This window comes from Bombus pyrosoma, linkage group LG12 (assembly GCF_014825855.1).
Source record: "Bombus pyrosoma isolate SC7728 linkage group LG12, ASM1482585v1, whole genome shotgun sequence".
Lineage (NCBI taxonomy): Eukaryota > Metazoa > Arthropoda > Insecta > Hymenoptera > Apidae > Bombus > Bombus pyrosoma.
In genome coordinates this window covers 4,703,888-4,722,330 of record NC_057781.1, presented here as the reverse complement: position 1 = coordinate 4,722,330, position 18,443 = coordinate 4,703,888, and the positions used below count along the sequence as shown (strand labels likewise).

General features: G+C 37.9%; 1 protein-coding gene across 4 annotated transcripts in view; it reads left to right on the top strand.

Annotated features, from left to right (window-relative positions):
* Positions 1-239: 239 nt before the first annotated feature.
* LOC122573611 (prolyl 4-hydroxylase subunit alpha-1) overlaps positions 240-18,443 on the top strand; it is a 234,282-nt gene continuing 216,078 nt past the window's right edge. For all 4 annotated transcript variants that reach the window (XM_043740235.1, XM_043740233.1, XM_043740234.1 and 1 more), the window contains exon 1: positions 240-516. The gene's annotated coding sequence lies outside the window, so the exon portion shown is untranslated. The remainder of the gene's footprint in view (positions 517-18,443) is intronic.

The window sequence follows — 18,443 nt, the reverse complement described above, 5'->3', positions numbered from 1 at the left end:
ATGATCATGGAACCAAATAATTGTTCGATATTCAGTTAAGATGCAATTCTTGTGTTTGATAAAATTCAAGCGACTCGGAGACAAGTTGAATGCTGCTCGCACGTGCAGAAACGGGAACCCTAGAAAGAGAAAGAGCTAAGGAAGTTCGAGCGCGAGCGAGCGAGACGGAAAGTGGAGAGTGGTGGGGATGTGCGCGTCGTGTGGCAGGGGACGCGTGGCAACACGCTCGCCGCAGCATCCGCGTGAAGTCAGTCGGCTGTCGGATCTCGTGCCGTGCAGGTCGTCTGGGAAGTTTTTGTGGTTCATGTTCGGTCGCAAAAGAGCACGCTACGAACCGCGTGGTTACCAATCGAAGTTTCTCATGTGCTTTGTTCAGTGTTATTCAAAGTTGCCACTCGTCACCGTTGCCTGAACGTTTCATCGAAGGTTTCAAGAAACGAAGAACGGTGGATTGGAATACTTGGATGAGCTGTGCATCGTGACAGACAGGAGTATCGTCGGATAAGAAGACTACCGGTGAGTCAGCATCTCAATTTCATATGCTGTCATTAAAGCGTGTAACTAATTTCGATATGAAATACGATATCGGCCTAGCCCTTTCGCGCCGGATAATCAAATTCTCGGTTCGTTTTACCTCTCGTCGTCGTGTCGTTTGTGCGAAATCGAATGCAAGGACATTTTGATCGTGCTCTTCAAGGGAAGTGTAAATTGCAGTAGGAAGGATAGGTTAACCGTGCCTAGTTTCGACTTTCGACTCGGTTGACGGACGAGCGAGTCACGAACGAGGGCATGAAGTCACGAGTTCTCCTCTGCCGGCTGAAAGAGGACCGAACGAGCGTAAAGCTGCGATCGAACGTAACATGTGTGTCACAGGCGTATATATACTACACTGGAACTTCGAGACAGTAGACGATATGCAACTAAGTAGGTGGAGATCTGACGAGAGTAGGATATGCACTGCCAACCGTAAATATTAGAACACGTAATATTTATTGAAAAATCTTAACAGACTTTGCTTTATTCGATATTTTACGGTATAAGACACACATGTTTCCGGTGATATAAAATATCCGGTAATTATGAAATAAGAAAGAAAACATTCCATTTACATTAACATCGTAAAGTATCTAAATATTATAGCCAGTGTTATGTATGTTTAAAAAATCGCAATATTTGTTTTCTCCGTTAAGTACGAGCGAGATACGGATCTGTGCCACATTTGTTTACGTACTCCATATCAAACACTCGCCCTCATAAAGTCGATTCTAAGAACCAGTAACGATAACGTGTCAGCTATTTAAGAGGTTCAGCGTCGCGTTGTTTTCGCCTGACATTCCACTCAAGCCACATGTACTCCGATGATGCACTTCACGTGCTCTGAAAGCATCCGTGTCTCACTGATATATAGAGATATTAAGAGTAGTAAAATCGTGTTCTTTGCACCTTGTTAAAATCCACGTTGCAGACGTTTACCTCTGTGACACGCGCGCGTTTTGAGTTCAAAGAAATATCCGATGCTTCGTCGAATCCATGGCGAAGTATGACTTAATAAACGCGACAGTGACAGCCGGCATTGCAATTGCGTTGTGTCACTGGTCGCGTCATACCAGATACGTCCCACGTATTTCAACGTTCGCCGTCACTGGCTCCCTCGTTGCTCAGTGATATAACGCGCAGCGTTCAACAGGGACCGAAACACGCCGTTGCACTTTGTCTCCTCTGTGTGCATGCTTGCGCCGTGTTTTTATGCAGTTCCGGTGACGCGTCTTAAAATATGGAGTTGCAGCGCGTTACGGTAGGGCCGGATGATGTATTTTTGGAGTCGCCCGCTCGTTCGTCGTACGAAAACCTTCGTGTAAACACGTTTTTACTTGGAATTTTTCGGAACGTATTTATCGTACGTAACCATGCTTCGTGAACACGCATAAATTCCTGGAGAGCCCGCGCCGTTTTAGACAAAATAGCCGACAGTTTAGATGTGCGTATTCCTGTTAGTATTATAAGGGAATTAGGTCCAAATTTTGGTATTTTGACTTTTTAGTCTTTCAATTTTTCGATTATTAGAATCGTTCAAGTTTTTAAATGGTGGATAATTAATAATAACTTAAACTGCGTGTGTTTTTGCTTAGCATTGTAGTGGAGATAATTGAGTCGCAACATTTAAGCTTCGACTTTTTAGTATTTCAACTTTTCGGTTATAAAATTATTCGATTTTTATTCCAGTCATTTCCAATTATTTTTATTCTATCATTTTTTATTTGCCATTCGTGTATTCCAGTTTCCAGTTGCTCGACTTTATCGTTCGAGTTTATTCATCTATCAACGTTTCGATGCTTTCAATTACTTCGATTCGACGATCGCGCGATACGCCGAATTTTCTAATCTTTCGATCTCTTACTTCGTTTACCAATCAATTCCTCCGGTTCTCAGCCCCCTTCTTCGATTCTGTTCTTATTCAGCTCATCGAAGAACCTCCGAACTTCCCATCCACTTTTTCGAGTCCTCGAACGCCCTTCGAAACTTGTGAAATAGTTGGCGCGCGAAATTTATATCCATCCAGCTCGGTCGGTAATTAGATTCTTATATCACGAGAAGTTTTTGACCAGACGTCATCCTATTAAATTCGTCGAAACGTTTCTCGTTCCTCGTGTCGTTGACACTCACGAATGATTGAAGAATCTACTGCTTCTTCTCTCGTTTTCCTTCCCTTTCTCTCTTTCTTCCTTTCTTCTCTTTTCTTTCCTTCCTTTTCCCTAGTCTCTAACTTTGACTGTAAATGCATTGTTCGCTTTATTTTCACCTTCCTTATTTTTATAAGAACGATAACGTCTCGTGTTAGGTTTTTTTTCAAAATAGTTCCTAGTCACGGGACTTTCATGTTTCGTTATCCGGCATTTTTTGCCCCAGTTCGCTTTGATGTTGCATTACGATTGTTCCCTCGAGAAGTTAGAAACTCGCTACGCCAGAGAAAAGTGCGATTTCCGCGTGACGATTGTGAATGTTAGTCGCTTGAGTCGTTCACGTTTACGACACTTCTTAGCCCTGTTCACCCTCTTGAATATTCCGAGCACGAACTTATTCTCTGTCGGTCATGTGTGATTTAGTTCATTATCATTAGAGCCCGGACATTTATGCACATTTATATTTTCACGAATATAACGCCAAAAGTCAAACCAAGATAGCCATCCTGTGTATTCTTGACCTGATTTGCCATAAATGTATAGAAATATGTAGTCTAACTGTCATTAAGAATATAACATTTTGCATACCGTGTACAATGGTTTTTTCTCTGAAAATAATTATTTTTAAACAATTTGATCATTAACCCTTNAGAGTGCTGAATACTCGGAGCCTATGCCATCCGTACGGACGGCATGCTGCCAGCGCTGACGATCGCTGTGGACTGAATACTTTTTCGCTATACTGAACTCTGTTGATTGACTATTCAAAGCGCAAATCGTAATAAGTTATAGTAATTCTTTTGCACGAGATTAAATGATTCAAGAGCGTTATTTTTTAGTATTAATTATAAACATTGAAATTTACAATAAACTAGAATTTGGGTAGTAAACTAGAAAACTAAATTTAGTAAATATAACACAAGTTAATAATTCAATTGTGCATGAAAAATTCCAAAACAATCATCGATACATAATCCGACATCGCATTTTCTGTCGTTCCTTTTCTTATTTTTCACACAAACAACACATTTTCTTCTTGATAATTGTGTTGTGCCGGCACGATTATTCTACCAAATGTCCAAATTGGACAAATTGTGAATGCAAAGTATTAAATAAAAAAAAAAAAGAAAAGACAGTTTCTTCGAACGCGGCATTAACATTGAAATGCATTTATATTTATCTCACACAAACGTAATAGTATTACTTCTGCGTAGGTGCTCGGAAAAATTGACAAACGCATATATGCGTCCTTAGTCCTGACCGATGGTTTTCGCCAGACGCATATATGCGTCCTTAGTCCACACCGATGACTTTCGTCAGACGCATATATGCATCCATAGCACTCTAAGGGTTAACATTGAAGCTACTCATGATGGTTCAATTTTTGGCATTTGTTAAACCGATATTAATGAAATAATAAAAGAACGTTATTTTTGTAAATAAAAGAAGCGGAAGAGCTTTTGGTTGGTAAATGTAACACGTGTAGCTCCGTATACATATATATAGGAAAATCGAAGGTCTGCAGGTGGAGTTGTTTGGAGGAAACTGATACTTTGGGAAAAGTTGCGTTTTGGGGTAACGCGTTTAGCTAGTTTACGCGAGTCTACAGCGTAACTTGCACTGAAATCAAAGTTTTGCAACTGCAGAACCTGCGCAGCGATGGAAGATAATTCTAAAAGTCCTGGTAAAATGCAGTTGAACTGTACTTCAAAGGATACTGATAGAATATCGGATTTCTTTATCGTGAGATTGATTCGATGACCTCGATTCGAAGCTTCTTTGCGAGATTTTTAGATCTCCCTATCTTTGTCTCTTCCTTTGGTTCTCGAATTTCACTTCGTAACTTCCAAGATTCGTTGTCTCGAGACGTTGCATTTTTAGATATTGTGCTCAGCTCTGCCGATCTTTTTCTAAACGTTCCGAATTCTACTCTTCGAGATCTTTGTTCTTTGTTATATAAAATTTGGATTTCTTCGCTTCTTCGATAACAAATTTTCAACTGCCATCATGATCGACCCGAATCTAAGATTTTATATTTCAGATCCATCATCTCATCCACGCGATATCCACCAAACTTCGTCTCGATCGGCCACTGATAACGTTTGGTGACACAGCCACGTTTTCCGCCATTCTTCGATTCTTTAAATTTTTCTCGAAACGAAAATCAAACGCATTGGGGGCACTTTGAAAAAAGCTTGGCGAAAGGGCGAGTTGAACGTTCGAGCAATCTCGTCCGAGTTAGAATCTTTGAAACGATAAAGATAAATCGCGTCAGGGGGCAAAGGGGACACGGTGGCCATTGGACGGTCCGTTTCCAGGGCATCTCGCGATGCTTGCATACGGTTACGTCACTGCTCGGAGAAATGTCGACCCACGCGGGTCTGCTATCGCTGTCGCTTCGCCTCGTTCATTGTATTTAAGCTGTGCGTTGGTTTTTACGGCGAATTGCGCCATCGAACAGCGTCGTTGCTTCGCCAATTTATGACTCGTAAATTTCGTTAGATAGCGCTGGAAATCTTCGCACACAGCGATCCATAACTATGGGGTTGGCAACTAAGTGATTGCGGATTTTGTCAATAGGTGGTACTGACAAAACCCGCAATCACTTAGTTGCTAATCCAATAGTTCGCCGACTACTTTTTACTTCCTCTTTGAGAAGACTGTATGTTGACGATTCTGTCAATGTAACTAGAAAACGCGAAAGTTTATGCAGATTCGTATTTTTAAAGAAACGAAACTTAAACATAAACTTGTTTTACACGCTAAGTACCGTAACGATCACTATAGTTTGGATATTTGATATATTTCTGTGTATTTCTCCACCGCTAAGGCGTGACAACGTAAACTTTATATGTTTTAGCTGCAATAGATTGAAATATATAAGTTTCTTTCGTTTTATAAGGAAATAATAGACGCATAATGTATTTTGTTTTATATTAGTTTATTGAATTATGCACGAACATAATTGTTTTATCGACCAGTCGCGGGGAGACGCGATCGCGAGGAAGCGCGTGAACGGGAGTCGTAAATTTCCGTTACGATTAGAATAATCGGCGCCACGAACAGATCGATCCCCTATTTCTATTAGGATAATAGAGGTGGTTTTAACGAGTAGCATTTGAGTAACAGTTCAAAGATATTATAATTCTGGCAGAACATTTTCTAAGATTTCGTCCTTTTTCTTTTTTTTAACTTACAGCTATTTAGTGTGCCATCAATGAAATATTGAGCAATTATTTTACTATGACCAGCAGCAAATGTTGTGACGCTTAATTTCTCCATAGTTTGTAAATTTGGCCTCATCCGTAGACAAAATTTTACTCAAGAACACTTCGTCTTGTAGTTTTCGTAAGCTCCATTCGCAGAATTATAAACGTTTTTGATGGTATCGAAGGTTCTCATAATCTGATATTACTAATTTTTCTATTGATGAAGCCGTCAAGTTGATACGAAGATCAACTATATCTTTTCAAATGAAACGATATGGTTTTTATTTACAATCTGGTAGAGTATTTCAAGGCGACAAGTTAGCCAAAATCAATGCTGGCACAAGTATTCAAAATGACATGAATACATTCTTTTTTTTTAATAATTCCAACGCACTACACAATTTCTCCAGGAAAGACATTTGGTAAATTGTTTTAACAGTGTTTAAAATGTTTATCACGCAGATGCTCCCTCAGTAGGATACGTCTCCAATGCTCAAAGATATTATATATTTTCAACAACTTGTAGACACGATGATTACGCTCGTTGCGTATATATATGTTAATTAATACATGTTGACTGAGTTAAAGTAGTAAACCCAGTGTAGAGCTGTCGACTGATCTGTAGTCGTAGATCGAGTCTAGATTTGTTGACTGATCTATGGGCGGAGGTCGAGTCTAGAGACGTGGTGACTGTTCTGTAATCCATGAACCAGCGAATTCCGGTGACGACGTTGTCGCTAAGGAGAACTCTTGTTCGGTGGAGATCGCCCCACCACTGATCGCTTGCGGGTGGAATCTCGGGAAATATGGGAAAACCCACGTTTCCCCAATTTTTACCTTAATGGTAAAGCAAGAAGCCTCGTTTTATGGCCGTTCCTTGGGATTATTGCGACCCGCTTAATTAAATGTTCACGGACGCCTCGACCGTAGAGAGTCAGCGGACGTAACAATAATAATAGAAATATAATGAAATGGATCATACCTAATTCAATAAAATAATATAAAACAGAAATTGCTGTTCGTCTATTATCATCTTATGAAAGAAAAGAAACTTTTCGGCCAACCTAATACTACGTCATAATATATATGTGTTAGTTTAAAAAATGTCCGCGTTGTTGAAATTCTTTCTGTGCGTAAAATTTGTCTTATTTGAATCATTGTAAAAAATGTAGTAGCGACGAGAAATGTATGGAAGAAATATTATGGGTGCTGGAATGTTTCTTCGCTTTCCTGGAGAAGGATAAACGTGGACAACGGTTGCGTTTGTTACGAGCTGACCAATGTGAATCGTTGTTGGTACTTTTGGTTGTATCGATGTTTGAAATTTGAATTAGATTCGCGAACTTCTGTTTCGTCTCGGTTTTTTCGAGAAATTTCCCTGAGGATTTGGGGAATAAGGTGGCATGAATTCAGAGATAGGATCGGTCTATCTATCATCCTTGCTTTTATCTTTGCCCCTATAACTTCGTCTTTCGCGACTATTGCTCCTTGGAGGGTATGTCCGTAGGAAGTGTAGTTGTCTGCTTTAGATTATTCCTAGCGTACGCGTTATAGGGATGCCTGTTATGGAGATAAACAAATGTGGCTTGACTTATGGCGACAATATCTAGAAAAATATAATACACAAATCTCCTCGCTGTATCTGCAAAACGATATATTTTTCAGAATTTTTATGATGGTGAAAATTTTTCAAGCGAAAGATCTATTTCAAGATTAAACAGATTTGCATCCAGTGTTGAATCGGTCGTTCTAATTGCTCGGTGAGGTATTTCGGTGAAAAACCGACGTTAACAATTTTGCACAAAAACAGAGAGAATTGGGAAGTAGAATGTCAAGCGTTTAAACACAAAATATCTTATGTACAGCTTGAAAATCAAACGAGCAAAGGGTAGCGACATAATGCCCTTGACATTTATAGATGCCAATTTTATACAGCGTACGTTAATCATTAAAAATAAATATTGTCACCTCATAATATCTTACTATAGCTCTAACAAGAAAATAAAATCATCCTAGGTCTTTCCATTTGAAATTTTCTAGTTAGATTATATGTTATCAAAAGTAGCCGAGTTCATAAATCGCTAACTGTACACCCATTGCCTACAAAATAGAAATCATGTCAAATAGATTTAAGCAATCTCCAGAGTACGCCACGCGTTCAATTATATCCCCGACCAATAGTCAACACAACGCCAAATCGTCGCCGTATAACAATTACCCAACTCTCACCCTATTCACCCAGCTAAAGGCCAATTACCACAACTTCAATCCTCGCTGTATTCGCCATAAGGGCGGCCTGCTACTTTTCCCGGGGAACGAAGATGTCGCTTAGCGTACGACAAACGAAACTTTGGCTCCTGTCGTACGATAAAAAGAGAAACAGGGTAACTTGCATCCTCCGTAAGTATTCCGGCTTTTCGCGAGCGGCTGCCGCGTTTCTCATAATCGTAAACACAGCCACGTTGGAAAGCGAATTTCTCCCGTAGCATCAGTCCTGATAACGCGTTTAAGCTCGGCTTAATCCGGATTGTTATTTCTTTCGCCGGTTATTGCGGAAGTGAGCCACGCCAGAAGTTACTCTGTTCTACGCCTCCACGTAACTGGCAAATGCAGCCTGTAACGTTGGCTTCTGGTTTACCGTGCAGGTTTACGAAGACTCCGGTTGAAAATTGTAAAGGGTGCGTTTTTATTGTTCGCGTTACTTTGCTACGCCCGGGGGCAGAGTTTAACAACTTCGTTTAGAGAGCATTGGACGGTATGTAAGGGTTGATGAGTTGTTGATCTTTGTTTCATAACTTGTATTAAAGGAAATGGCTGGTTGTTTTTGGAACGAAGCAAGCGATGGAAAGAGCTATAGTTGGTTTTAAGTACTTTTTAGGGTGGTATATAGATTAGAGGGTTGGTTCTAGAAACGCTTATTTTTTAACCCTTAGAGTGCTGAATACTCGGAGCCTATGCCATCCGCACGGACGGCACGCTGCCAGCGCTGACGATCGCTGTGGACTGAATACTTTTTCGCTATACTGAACTCTATTGATTGACTATTCAAAGCGCAAATCGTAATAAGTTATAGTAATTCTTTTGCACGAGATTAAACGATTCAAGAGCGTTATTTTTTAGTATTAATTATAAACATTGAAATTTACAATAAACTAGAATTTAGTAAACTAGAAAACAATAAACTAGAAAACTAAATTTAGTAAATATAACACAAGTTAATAATTCAGTTGTGCGTGAAAAATTTCAAAACAATTATCGATACATAATCCGACATCGCATTTTCTGTCGTTCCTTCTCTTATTTTTCACACAAACAACACATTTTCTTCTTGATAANTTGTGTTGTGCCGGCACGATTATTCTACCAAATGTCCAAATTGGACAAATTGTGAATGCAAAGTATTAAATAAAAAAAAAAAGAAAAGACAGTTTCTTCGAACGCGGCATTAACATTGAAATGCATTTATATTTATCTCACACAAACGTAATAGTATTACTTCTGCGTAGGTGCTCGGAAAAATTGACAAACGCATATATGCCTCCTTAGTCCAGACCGATGGTTTTCGCCAGACGCATATATGCATCCATAGCACTCTAAGGGTTAAACAGATGTGATAGAGTTTTATTCTTTCAAAGCTGAATATCGTTTCGTATGAGAATCGCGATATATCTTTTTTAATTCTTAACGCTCCAAGTGTACCTCTCAAGCACCACCGATGCGCGGCGCTTTACTCCAAGTGTGCCACATTCAATTACTGAATTATAATTAATATAAATATTGTAAACAAAATTATATTACTTCTGAGATGAATAAAGATTGTTTTGAATGACTTTAATATTATTATTTGCACGTCATTGTAGCATTTAAAATCTGACACTTAAAAGCTTGCAAGTCAAAGTATGTTGAGAACAAGTTGGAATTGCCGGTCGATATTCAGAATTAAAAGTCGGAGCGTTAAGGGTTAATCAGTTTTCATAAGAATCATTCGTCTTAAGACGAGTATCCACGATATTTTTCTAACTCTGCTTTGAATCATTTATACGAATATTAAGATGCTGGCCCTCAATGAATCACTCTGTACAATATCCAAATTATTTATTTTCTCACTCCGTAGGCAAGTTACGTAACTTTTGAAGCTATGGCCACTAATTTCTGTAGTATCCTATATAAATCCTAAAACACTTTCGTAGAATCGCCCTGTACAATATTCAAATTAACAATTCAAATCGATATAACTAACGTTTACTGTACCAACACTCACTTTTGTACCATTCTGTACTTACATACATTCCATTGTACAAATACCTCTTGTAGCCACTGTACGCTGTACATTTCAACTGCAAGCAGAATAGACTTCTCTATTTCGATCGTTCATTTTTTGGCCACTCTGTATCCATATACATACATTCCACTATCACCATCTATCTTTCCGCAAAAATACTCCACGAGATTGCTACGATCGTTTCATCTACAAATACTATCACGCATACTACAGTTTCATACAACATACCGACAGAAGGAGGGAGATGTTTAACCTTGAACGATATGCTAGCGCCGGAATTACGCAAACCACCATCTCCAGATAATGGAGAAGATCGCAACGTCGACGCATCTTCTCCATTGTGGTCCACGCAATTCGAAGAAGCAAGTGTTCGCGTTACGACGATTCTCGCTCTTTTAGATAAGGCGGAACGTTCTTGCAGCTCTGAGAAACGTTTGTGCGCTGTTCTATAATATAACCCCTGGCGAAATTCTTGCCACTTCCCATTCAGAATTAATAGGATACTCGTGCAAAATCTCGCAGATTTCACGTTTTCTTTCCGACTATCTCGGATATTAGAAGCGTTTGAAAGTTGTAAATCGCGCGTTAAAGAATTCATGGTACGAACGTCTGAACAACTATTCTACGTTTCGAGATTTTCGAATATCTCCGCCAGTTTGATCGTTCAGTTCGTTAAAATTTGTCGGAACTTTGTCTTTTCAGCTACGTTGAATCTTAAGGGCCATTGAGAATTCGAAATCGCGTGCCGGATGGAATGAAACATAGAAATGTGGAAATTTCTCGATATTTTCAGATTTTCAATTTACTTATGAATTTTGTCCATTTATTTAAAATTCTGTTGAATTTATCACGCATGCAACTTCGATATTCACGATTCCAGAGATCGATTTGTTCGAATAAACACGCGTTGTTTACGAGCAGCGTGAGAATTTAATTTCGCCACGTGTTGTTTAAAAAAACAGAGCCGTAACTTATTTTTACAGCATAACTGGGCAATTATATACGTTCTTCGGCTGCGTGCTTCTAAAAACGACGTTTATTAATTCAATGAAATGGTAACATGAATTGCGATGGAAATTGTTGCCAGTTAGATGAATAGGACACGAAACTGTAACGAACCTTACGAACGCAATTGAAGCGAATGATATATCAGAACATTAATTCACCACGTTTGATCAACGATATTTCTCCTCTTTACTTTTCAGAATGTATTATTCTTTCGCTGTAACCTTCTCAAGTCGATTTCTTAAGCGTTTAATAATTAGAACTTCTGTTAAAGCAAAAATGATGTGTGTATGTACGAACAGGCTGAACGGTTTCGATCTACGAATGCAAATAGGTCGTACACTATGCGTTGTATAAGAAAAGTAATTTAGATAAGAAGCGAATGTAATTTAAGCAGTTTCTTATAGATCGGCGCTTAATGGTCATACGAAGGTAACATACGTCTTCCTAAATAGAATTGTATATTTTTAAATGTAAAATGTAATTACCATTCAGTTCTACGATGCAGCTCGTTATTCTCTACAAAACTGTATTAATCTATTTGTATCGAGAAACCATTAGTTTGGCAGATATTTCAACTTCAATCTGTCGAACTTAGCGTATGAAGCGTAAGAAAAGGCGCGAAGCGGTATTCTTCCCTTTACATTGTCTTTGTTTTGACGAATTAATGTTGAAACCCAAATTGATCTTCTGAAAACTGAATATCAAACTGAAATATATACAGTGTCACCTAAGGAACTCAGAGTCACTTTGACATCTCTGGAAATGTAAGATACGAAAGAACATAATTGCATCCATCCGACGAGTCTCTTGAAATGTAACGTAACTCGTTTAAGATCTTCTTCGATAAAAGAAAAGATCGGTAACGAATTATTTTAAATGGTACTTCTTGTTGGTCCATCCTGTATAAGAATATCGCATTCTTCGGCATCAGAAGTTACAAAATAATAAAGCTGAGACAGTCAATTTGCGAGTGCATCGCCAATTAACCGGTCGTTGAATTATCGAGGCAGAGCGGCGTCCTAACGCGTAACAGGCCAACACCGAATTAATTAACAACGTCGTGAAAATTCATTTACGTGGAATTGCCCGATCGTAACGAGGCAGCCTTCATTCCGCTCTAATGATACTCGCGATCGAACCAACTTTCAAACCCCTTTCGCCCCCTTCGTTTTCTCTTTCATCGGGCGTCGTTAAGGGCCGCGCTGGTTCCGTTGAAACGAATTTCAAGAACGCGACAGAGAGAACGTTCCACGTGCCCACTAGACTCGATTCGTAACGCCATCATGGACGATTGTTTGCCAGCACGGCGAAACCCCTTCGTTCGAGAGATCGTCTGAAAATTACCATCGACCGAGACACCGGTCGTTCAACACGGTTCAGACCGTTTTCTTTTATGTTAAAGCCCGACGATACGGGCGGAAACGAGCCACTGAACACTGCCACTTTGCTTCCCTTATCCCGTTCAAGAACTTGCTTACCCCCGTCATTTTATTCCTCTCGTTTCCTATGCTACTTTACGCACTTCTAATTTACCTCCGCTACATTTACATTCTTATTGCACTGCTGTTACATTTTTCCTAGTTTAATTTTAATTTCTTGCTCGCTACATTTTGATTATTCTCATGTTATGTACCTGGTTAATCGATCTTCTTTATTCGACTGGATGCTTCCCTGTATATTACTCAAAATAATTAGAGCGCCGTTTTATGTTTCGCTTTAATCCTTACGGCTATTTCTTGCACCTGTACATTCTTTTTTAAAGCCAATTCATACGTGTACATTATTCAGCATGTTAATTATTTGCACGTATGTGTAATGTGTTCATATTTTCATGAGCACAACTGGAGAAATTTCTTTCACTCCCTAAGTATTGTAATTTTAGGTACTTTTACCGATATTTTATCGATACTGACATTCGCACATATTATGTACATTCTCCGTGCATTTCTTTTATACATTTAAATTGTCTGTAAATGTATAAATATTTAAGTTCGTACACGATACGTCAATCTATCAAGCCTGTGCGGCTACTTCGCTACTGTTTGCGCAGTCAATGCGATTAAACCATTCGATAACTGTCATGGCTCACATAACGATGTGGCCACATGATAATAGCTCACAGGGTAGTATCTATCTCGTAATTGTTATAAACAATGCATATTAAACTGTATCTGGCATTTTGTACATTCCTTCTCTTTCCTCTTCATAACTTAACATCATCCATTTTTCCTTTTCTATAATATCCTTTCCTGCGTCTTTTCTCTCTCTTTCCGTTTCACAAACTTAACTGCCTTCTCTTCCACCCTCTTCTACCCTCTCGCACTATCTTTTTCTTTTTTTCCGCGGTACAATCACAATCAGTCCATTTCCCCTCTTCATCTCGCGCCGCTACGTTTCTCTGTTCTCTATCTTCCTCTCTCTCATCATATCATTTTTCTCCACCCTCGAGTCCCCTTTTTCACCCTGTTCGGATGCAGCCTGAACACTCGAGAGTCTGCCAAGTCCTCGTTCGTCCAACAGGCAATCGTCGAGGCCACGTTCTCGCCCGCGTGTCGTCCTTGATTCCCCTCATTGCTCCTTGGTTCCCTTTAACCAAGGTGCCTGTGAATTTTGTCGAGCCTCGAGTGCGAAATAAAGGCACTCTCGTTAAAACGAACCTCCTTGTCGGAATTCAAATAGACCGTCCTCCGTTCCGGTGCCTCCTAGTTTCGTTTCTTCGGTTTCATTTAGCGCTTGTTCTCCACCTTTTCGAGCCGTAGCCTGCTGCTTCTCCTTTGAGCTGCTCTCTATATTAGAATGTCTGTATCAGAATGAGAGAGTTTAATTTCCGTTTTCGTGTCGTCTTTCAGTCGGACGCTACTGGGATTTTTGGCTCCTCTTTAATAAAAGTGAAAACGCTTTGTAACGTTGATCTATCTTGTTACTGTCCTCTCGTTAGTAAAAAATGTTCATCGTTATTTTATTCTGTTGCGAGGTAAAAGGTAATTAGCGTGAGAAGATCACGCTTAGAGTGATTTATAGGGAAGACATTGGGTTGCCAGTTTCTTGCGCGCCAAGCTATAAGTAAAAGCGCGCCGAGTAGGAGACCGTTTTCGCCTCGATTTATCAACGTTCACACACCAGTTTCACCGCGAACATTAACCGAAATCAAGATCGCAGTCGACCTTGAAAGATCAAGTACGATAAGCCACGTTGAAATTTAGATGTACTTCTAAGAAAATTCTTTCACGTTTAAATATCATAAAACCATTCGTAGTAGTTGCCATTAGTTATGTTTTAGATGAACAAGCACACAGATCAAAGTAGTGAAATTTCTATTAATTTCTTATTATTTGTAATAAGTAAACTCTAATTATCGTGAAATGACGAATTGCGAGAAGGACTAATTTTTGGTCATTCCCTTTGAGTCGAGAAAGAATTTCAAGACTATTAAGTGACTAATTAACTATTAGACTAATTAACTATTTTCTTCGTTTTAAATATTTCCAGTTGGTTCTTCCTATCGCGAGGGATCTTCCTTGGAGCTCTTTGTTCTTTCGTCATTGTAAGCGTTGACCGTGCAATTACACGTGTTTCTAACGAACGTCGAGAGACGATCGAGATTACTTAATTTCCAAAATTGCGTGGCTGCTTCGCACGAGCAAACACAATGCAACGAATGAAAATGAAAACCTCTTAGTACGTCGACGAGAGACGTTCGTTCTACTGAAATTACCCTTCTCATTAGTAACCCTACAAAACATATTTTCTCAGACTATACTATACTTATCATGGAATTTTATATTAATTGATTTTTACTAATTAACTAATTATAAGTTTATTACATTTTATTTCGCTTAGTAGTATTTTAAACTCTATATATATATACAAAATAAGAATATTTGTCCCTAGCAGCACCTTTTGTACAGCCACTGTATATATCTTCTCATGAAATTAACACTTTTCGATTTCATTATACTAATTCATTATACTATACAATTAAGGACTAAAAAAAAACCAGAGAATTTTCGTTTTATTTAAACAATGAAATTTGGTCGTTTTCAGGAATAAAATACTCGTAATTTTTTCCGGCGCACGACTAATTTACCTTCAAATTTAAGTCGTTTTTTACTGGGATTTCCTCTGCTACACCTATTATTTGCGAATAATACCGGACGGACGTCGTTTGCTCAGATTGGTCCAGCCAGCAAACAATATTTCCTGGGCGTCGTTGGGACGAGTTCGCAAAAACCATGTAGAGCCAGATGTCGTAACTGGATCTCGGGGCTTGGTACTCGAAAACGCTTAAATTTCAACTGTAACCCTTGTATTTCGTCCGAGCTGGATTTCGATATATATCTAGCCGATAAAATGAGAAAACGCGATGCCTGGCAGAATTTAACCCGACGATTCCTAATGTGTTCTATGAAATATTACGAATTCGGGTTCTCGTATTTTTCTCAGAAACTAAATGAGAAGGTAAACTGGGTCGAGTAATAAATCCATTTTTCGACGGTGTATGCTTACCCTGGAATATTACAAAAATCTTACTTATTCTGACTTACGGTAAACGAACATAGGGGGAGATTGCTGGATCGTCGAATAAATCTCAAGAGTAAATTTCTTCTAAAAGACGAAGGATGTATGTGTAATCTTTAAAATTCCAGATTAATTTCATTGAAGGGAATTGCACGGATAAAATCTCCTTCTCTCAGGTGTATGAAAAATTAAAGAAAGCTTGTTCAATTCCCGGAGGGAGAAGTTATTTTTTAATTTGTGATATTTGAGAATATTAGGATATATTCAATGAAACTAGTACTATCTAACTTTCGTATTATTCGGTAGATCATCGATCAATTTAATGGGAAAAAGATATTTTGCAGAGATAAAATGCATGTGTAATTTAATAAACTTGTAGAAGATAATTGTACAAACTGATAAAATGAATAAAATTTTATGTCATAGTTATATGATATTAGATAAAAAGATGAAACTCAAGATATAGATATATCTATAATTCTGCTAGAAATTTTTATCAAGTAGATCTTCTAATTATCTATGTTTTATATTTTGTATTTTTTGGAATTTTTTATGGCGACTCGGTAAAATAAAAAATGTAACACGATTGGCGATGACAGAGTCGTGGCACTTCCACCGCATTTGCCGACCATTCCTTCTAAACGATCACCGTGGACACCCTTTTGAGGCTCTCTTGGACACGATATAATACTATACTCAGCTACCACAATGCAGTGATCGCACTTAAAGCCACTCCTGGGGCCGAGTACGCCAGTGCACACAGTTCAGCACATAGTTCACGTGATCTCGAAACTTGTACTTTTTCATGTTTCGATTATGCCTTTATCTTTTTTATTTTATTTGGTAGAATTTTACAATCAATTCTCATTGAGAATTATAGGTAAATTATTCTGGCGTGATACTATAACTTGTATAATAAGTGTTTATAGTATGTTCGGTTCTAGTTGAATCTAATATTTAAATTTAAAGGGTCTTTTTAGTCTGCAGATCTGATCCGTCGTGTCAAGTAATTGGGTAACTAATGGGTTTTGGTGGTTGTTAACTCTTATGTTATATCTGTTACTGAATTTGCATATTTCTTCCTTAACTGTGGGTATCTTAAGGTCGCGATGTATTGTTTCGCTGGTAACATATCAAGGTGCGTCTATTAAGGATCTTAGAGTTTTTGATTGGAATCGTTGAAGAATTTCTATGTTGGAATTACTCGCTGTTCCCCATAGGTGGATCCCATAGGTCCAAACAGGTTCTAGTACGGCTTTATATAATGCCTTTATCTTTGGTAGAATTATTTTCCACGTTACACGTCGTGTTAAATAAATTTAAATTGAAAGCAGAGATTTTTCTGCGAAGCTCGAATTATTAATGTGTATAAATAATGAAGTAAATTACTGAGTAAACAGCGAAGCACAGGAAGACGACTTTGATCGATACTTGGTGTTTGGAGCATTTCGTACTTCCGCAACTGGTACAGCATTCTATTTCCATAATTTATTCCGCAGAGTCTATTCTCCCTTGCAGAAATTCCGCAAAATATTTTTAACGCGGCGGAACTTCGATGTATTTTTGTTTCGATATCGTTTTCAGCTTTTTGTGCATAAGCTATTACAAAGCAGAAGATTTTCCTTTAGGATATTATTAAATATTAGATTGAATAATATTAAACATTGAAATTTTTTAAATCCTCAAAATATACATTGCCCTTCAAAGGTTTCCCCTTAATCCCTCTACATTCAAAGTAAATTAATTAAATATATTTATAAGATAAATGTATTTATGTATATCGCTGAAATTGCTGAAATTTTTGTGTATTATTTTCTCCCCTATAAAATCATTAGAAAAAATGTGTTCTTAGTGTCTATTACGAATGACAGTAATTTTTAATATACGAACACGTTTCTCACAGGCTAAAAAATTCAGTCCCAGCAGGGTATTTTTAAACATGTATTGCACAATTTTTTCAATAAATACATTTATAACGATGGCATATTTTTACTTACTTATGTGCAAAATTGAAAGATGTGTATAATATACAAATGTATTATACAAAATAGTAATAACATAAAAATAATCTCCAATATGTAGAAGAAATTTCCATCTAACTTTTATTTTTTTAAATGTTCATATAAAAATACAAATTTGCGTTAAAACTCACACAATCTGATAATTAGTATCTAATGATCTTTTTTCTTTTACAAAACATGCTTCTGTACTTAGAAGAATTAATCAAAACTGCTCCAATTCCATTTTTTCGAATAAAAAAGTACAAAATCTGTTGCGCGTATAGTCGAATAAAATTCTGCTAATTAATTCTCGGCCGATAAGTTTTCGACAGTCCACTAGTTAGTTTGTAGAAAACCTCGAATATCAGGGTGCATTAAAATATTTCCAATTTTTCGTCAGAAGTAACAGCGATTCGTTAAATATTTTTCAAATTTAACGAAATTTTTTATCTGCTGAAAGCGTATCACAGACATACACAGACCTTTTTATACGTATTTCCAGCATTCAGATATATATATATTGAAATTACGCATTATATATGTATATATAATTGAATGCGTAATTTCAATCAATGATTGTTAATTACACGCTGACGTGTAATATTTACTTCGGGAAACCATTAATTTGCGGTTTCCTTATTAATATTCATGGATTTTCACAGTGTTAAAGTATTTATCCGTGATGACTGGATAATACACAGCGTCATATTATTTGGAATAGTCGAACGTCATCGAGAATGTATGT